General features: G+C 38.6%; 1 long non-coding RNA gene across 1 annotated transcript; it reads right to left on the reverse strand.

The window, feature by feature from the left end:
* Positions 1 to 752: 752 nt before the first annotated feature.
* LOC130462072 (uncharacterized) lies at positions 753 to 2838 on the reverse strand. Its single transcript, XR_008922204.1, has 3 exons — positions 2703 to 2838; positions 2128 to 2190; positions 753 to 1215 (listed from the first exon to the last, which is right to left on the reverse strand). It is a non-coding gene; the product is annotated as an uncharacterized lncRNA (long non-coding RNA).
* Positions 2839 to 6100: the final 3262 nt, after the last annotated feature.

A 6100-nucleotide genomic window follows, 5' to 3' on the forward strand; every position in this document is an offset into this window, starting at 1 on the left:
AAAAAAAAAATAGTCATTAAAGCAGGTAGTAACTAACAATTATCATTAAAACCATTTAGCTAATAGCTAATTTCAATCCACATACTACTTAATACTCATGATACTGGTAATAGTACTTCACGAAAAAAAATGTATCCAACAATCATAGTAAGTAATGGTCTTATTAATTTCTAGTTTCTCCTGTATTTAATGATTAATTTCGGCTTCTTAATCGGAGCCGGAGGATTCGCTTGTTTCTGGGGCACTATTTTGATTATCCGGCATGCGATTATAGTCCCAAGCAGTAATAGCATCAATCATCTCGCCCTCCAAGTGGATAAGATCCAAGAACCAACGTCCCATATAATTGTACCTTAGGGTATTAGGCTCCCCGTTCACAAAAATACGGCTATACTCTCCTTACTTGAGCTAGCGGTCCTACTATAGGAAGGGTTCTTATTAAAACTTCAGCTTGCCTAGCTGGAGTATGAAAATCATTGCCCTCTGGTAAGTCATTCAACCTATAGCTTTCCATGCAAGCTCTTAACCGGTTAATAAAATGCGGAACATATTCTCCATCACGAATTCGTAGCTCATACGGGGTCGATACTCGAACACCCGGACCTCTCCTAGCAGTTTGTTTCCTTGCAGTTACTCTAGTAAGAACCATCTAAGAAAAGACAAAAAAAAAAGAAGAAAACAACATAATGTAAGTACTAAACAAGTACTTTCAAATAAGTCATAAAATCCCCTTAACGTATTTCCACGCTCACGGCTTTTACTAACTTAGTACTTATTTTATCCTATTTAAATTAACAACCCGTATACAATTTTTAACCTACTCTTATTAATCCCAATTTTCCTAAAAGAAAATAATTTTAATTTTTTTTGAAAACAAACCTAAGCTCTGGTACCAATTTGTAACACCCCCAAAATTTGGACCTTTTATATAATCAAAAACCCTGTTTTTATTTAATAAATCGATCGTCCAAACCTTGGGAGTGTCACTGCTACATTTATTATCCATAGAAATTAAATGCAAAGCAACAAAACCATTTAAAACCATTAAATTCAAAATTAACTAAGTGGTCTAAAAGGTGGCCAATAAAATATTACAACCAATAAATTTCCATAAAATAAATAACAAAATTCAACTTAAACTAAAATAGAAATTGTCCCTTGACTAGGTGATTATTCTAAGCGTCCCCTCACTCGTAGCCAAGTACCTTTACCAACCTGCAAAAATAAATAGAAAAGAGACAAGAGAGACGAACTCCCAAAAATCAGATAAACTGAGTAATTCCAACTCCATCCCGTAAAATAAATAATTTTAGTTTCGAAAATGTTTTGAGTATATAAAATAATTAATTAAACAACAAGTACCAATTTAATAATTCCATTATTAACTTATCACATAAGATCAATATTAATTAATTGAGAGAAAGAGTACGCTAAGGGTCGCGCGTAACCCTTGAGAATGGCCAAGCAAGATGAGTACAGAATGTCCCTAGTGTGCACACCCCTCACTAATTACTATGGGTCACCGCGACCGCGCACCGATAGCATTAGGAGGAAGACTAAGCAGAAAGTTTAATACAAAATAATAGAAACCTACTAGAAGCTTACCGGGTCTCCACTAAAGTGCACCGATAGAACAACATCTAAAAGGGCAACCTGTTCCTTACCCTTACGGGCTTTTCCCTCTGATATTCCACTTTACGTAATTAGTATTTTAATAAGGTTCAAGCACATAAGCAATTCAAGTAGTCATCACAAAGTATTACCAAGATTACAGTCCAACATTATCGCTTTTATTTTAACGCTTCATCCACTAGTGTAACTCAAAGAGGAAGCTTATCGTATATACTCCACAATATATTGCCCACCCTTGTAAATTAACAAAGCAGGTACTAGCAATTCAATTCGTAGGACATAGAAAACAAAACACTTTCATGAAATGAGTATATATAGTACGTAGTTCAATTACTCTTTTTCCATAATGCTAATAGTATAAGAAAATACTCATCAATTCAAATCACATAGCTTATGTACAAAACACTTAACATTTCTATCACATAATAAAACACATAGGTATGTCCAAAATATTTTTCCTGGCGGGATATAAAGATGATGGACATTGAAAATTACCTTGAGCGTGCGGTGATTTCTCAAGGTACGAAGTCTTCAAAGAAGTCACCTAGTAGTCCCCGTCTACAATTAAATGATAACAAGCCTAAATTAGTATACGATAGTCACTTAGTTAGTGTGGGTATATAAACGTTGGTATGCAGCTAAACGCAAGTCCCATGTGTTAGAGCCAAGGTCAATGGAGATGGAATGCGTCGGATTGCCATTCTTATAATACTACTGTTCGTATTACCACAATAATACAAAACTAAATTATGAGAAAAACATCAAATTACTAGCCAATGTTTATCGTATTTAGGTTATGGTTAAGAGATGCTTTTGAATATTTAAAACAATTTTTATAATTAAAAGGAGTTCTTACAATTCCAAAACCACGCACACAACCTATTGGTATAGATGAAGGACAAAATTATTAAAGAAGAACTGGGCGGTGAAGACGACAATAATACAAGGGGTTCAACTGCTAATTTTTTTTTGCTCATCCTACAAAACAATAATTTGTTTCTTTTTCTTTAATCCTACAACCTACCTTAACAAAATACCAAGGGAAGAGAAAATTAAAACTATTGACCTACCAGAAAAGATGGCTGAAGGTGGGGAGATGGTGATGGCGGCAAAACGAAAAGATGAAGTTTTTTTTTTTTTGAAGGTCAATGTAACACGGGAGTTTGGAGCGCTTGAGGGTTTATATAGATAGGGCTATCATTAGGGTTTAATTTTCAGAAATAATGGTAAAATAAAACTGAAAATCTGTTTTTATACTTTCTTTTAATTAGAAACTATTAAAACATTTATTTTAAATTGTTAAAATCATTTTTAAATTACCAACTAATTTATTAGGAAATACCCAAAAGTTCGGGGTATTACAGCAGTCGTGTCCCATTTCTCGCTGACAAAGGAAGCAAACTTCTCGTGTGTTAGCCATGCCGCCTGAATCGAAAGGGATGATTAAGAGCTGTGAGAGGAGCATATCCATTCAGGGATATCATAAGCGGGCATTGGTCCGATTGGAACGTAGGAAGGTGCTTAACTTGAGCCTTATTGAATCTCAAACCCCACTCCGAGTTACAAAGAGTCAGATCCAGTCTAGCACTCTTGCGAGTCTCTAGTGAGTTCCCTCGAGCCCATGTGTGGGAGGGTCCCAAAAACTCTACCTCGATCAACTGGTTATGTTCAACCCAATGGTTGAAACGTTCATTTCTTCTTGTTGTTTATGCGCAACTAGAGCTTCGTTCCCAGCTATAGCGAGTCTCATTGAAATCCTCAGCGAGCATCCACAATTTGTTATTCTGCTGGGCGAAGGTCGAGAGTTCTTGCCAAAGTTCTTGTCTTTTAGAGGGGTCGGGGCTTGCATACACAGAGGTAAAGTACCACGGTTCTTCTCCTCTCTTAGTGACTTCGATGGTGATGTACTGATTATGTTGTAGGATTGGGTCGATATATAGTTACCAATTCGGGTTTCCAATAGACCCAAATTCCACGGCTAAAGCCTTGTGCGTCCACTCTAGTGTGGCCATTATAGCCGAGTATCTTGGCCACTTTTTGTGCGTGGTCACCGCCCATATGTGTCTTAACAAGCACACGAACAATGAGCTTATTATTGCGGATCACTTCCGTAAGAGAAGACATAAATTCTCTGCTTCCGACACCTTGATTATTCCACACCATACATGTTATGGGGTAGGAATCAGTTGGGATGTTGTATTCACTATTCATGAGACCAGGTGAGTTTGGGAAGGTTGCTTTATATGCATCAGACATTAATCTCAGAATTCGCTTAATATCATTGGGTAGCTTCAAAGTGATTATCAGCTCCGGTGTCTATAGCCTCGACACCGTCCATGAGTGAATCTCAATCTCCAATTTGTGGTCAGGGGGTCGGCTATGCCCAAGTATGGCTCCGTCATCGGATGACTTACGCATAGAATTTTCTCCGGGGGGATGTGTAGGATGATGGGTGATGGGGGTGGATGAGACATGTGATATCGATGTGATTATGTGTGGGGAGGAGATAGCTTTGTCGAGGATCGATAGTGATGGCATTGGAATAGCTTCTTTTGTGGCTTTGAAGGTAATTGGTGTGTTTTCTTTTAGGGAAAAATCAAATTGTGGTGGATTCTTCTGGGATTCGCTTGGTAGGGCATTGGTTGTATCTTTTAAGGCAATACGAGATGACTTAGGATTCTTTTCCTTAACTTCTTGCCACTGCTTTGAATTATACCCCAAAACTTGGGGCCGTATTTTGGGTTGATTATTTGAAATCCCTATATTAAAGGGCGTATCTTTGGTACCCAAATCATAATGTTGGGAAGAATTCCCTAAATCAACAGTTTCCATATAATTCGAGATACCTTCTATAGCTTGGGTCAACGAATTGATCCTATTTCTATTTATATCTTCAGTATTTCCCTGATTTTGTTCCCCTAATATCGAAAATCTCGATCCACCCGTAACGCCTCTTTGACCCTCTTTCGATCCCGTTTGCCCGTGATTGGCAGGTTTTCCTTGGCCATTCTTCACCGGTTCAGCTTGTTGCTTATCCGTTTTGGGCGGTCTCCGTTCTGGGCGGTGGCTTTTTAACCATCATCCACGAGCCAAAATCCTGCGTCGGAGTTCTTTTTCCTTGCTGACAATGGCTTGCTCATCTTGGTGTTCATCAACATTAATGGGCTTTTTTATATGAGTTGGGTATTCCTCACCTAGATGGCCAATCTTGCCGCATTTAAAGCATATCATACAGAGTCCTTCATATTGAACCCTCCATACTCGTCCCCGGAGCCAAAACTTAGAAAGGAGTAGCTTAGTCAAGTCTAGCTCCACACTGATTCTTGTAAACTTTCCACGTTGGGCTTAGTGCGGGTGTTGTTGTCGATGCGTGTGACTCTCCCAAATTTTCCACTTATCTTGTGGAGGAACTCCTTATCGAAATATTCCACCGAGAGGTGTGGAATCCTAACCCAGGCTGTGAGGAAGCGCCTGGGTGAATCATCCGTTATAAAGTTTGGGATCCATTTCCGAATAGTGAGATAGTTATCATCAAGCATCCAAGGGCCTTGATTTAGCACATGGTTGTAGTCGCCTAAATTTGAGAAACGGGCGATGAAATAATCATGACCAATGCCAGTCAAGACTAATCCTCCATTCAATTCCCATTTCTTCTTCAGACGTTTCATTAGGGACATATAACCAATCGTAGTATCAAACATCTTTATGATTAAGGCATGTTTCCAAGGTTTTCGAAGCCTTTGTTTTTTCTCTTTCGAAAGCAAAATAACTGGACATCGAGGGTCGTCTGCTATATCGTCAGGTAGTACATCAGAGAGATCGTCCTTGTCTTCTTGGACATTAAGATGAACTTGGTGTTCTAGGCTATGCTGAGAGGTCACCATATCTCGAAGGAGGGAGTTTTGGAGTTATTGGCACTGCCATGGGGCTGTATCAATGGTGGCATAATGTGGCCAATTTGGGTATGCTCTGAAGGTTGGCTAGTATCATTTTTGAAGATAAGGTGGTTGATTTTTCATTTTGTTTTCTTGTTTGATCTTGCAATTTGGTCACGTTCTTCCGAGGAACGTTCTTGATTGGGTGGATTCGAAGTTGGGAGCATTTTTTCTAGAGAGAGAAAGCTTTATAAATATCAGTTAACTGAGTTGACTGTTGAAATCAGGGCCGACTCCGGCAATTTGGTGGCCCTGTGCTAAGCTTATCAATGAAGCTCATATGAGGCCCCTAAAAAAAAGTTAGAGCGCAATTATTAACTATAAACATATTATTTATTTATTTTTTTGGTAAATAAGACATATTTTATTACACATAAGCAAATGCAAAAGACTACAAATCAACACAAAAGGCAGCTAAACTGCAGTAGAGCACGCATCAGAGTACAACAGTAGAGCACGCAGCAGAGTACAACAATAGAGCAATCAGCACTAAGAACGCAGCAGAGCAAGCAGCACTGCAGCAGTAGAGCACA

The sequence above is a fragment of the Spinacia oleracea genome, chromosome 5, assembly GCF_020520425.1.
Source record: "Spinacia oleracea cultivar Varoflay chromosome 5, BTI_SOV_V1, whole genome shotgun sequence".
Lineage (NCBI taxonomy): Eukaryota > Viridiplantae > Streptophyta > Magnoliopsida > Caryophyllales > Amaranthaceae > Spinacia > Spinacia oleracea.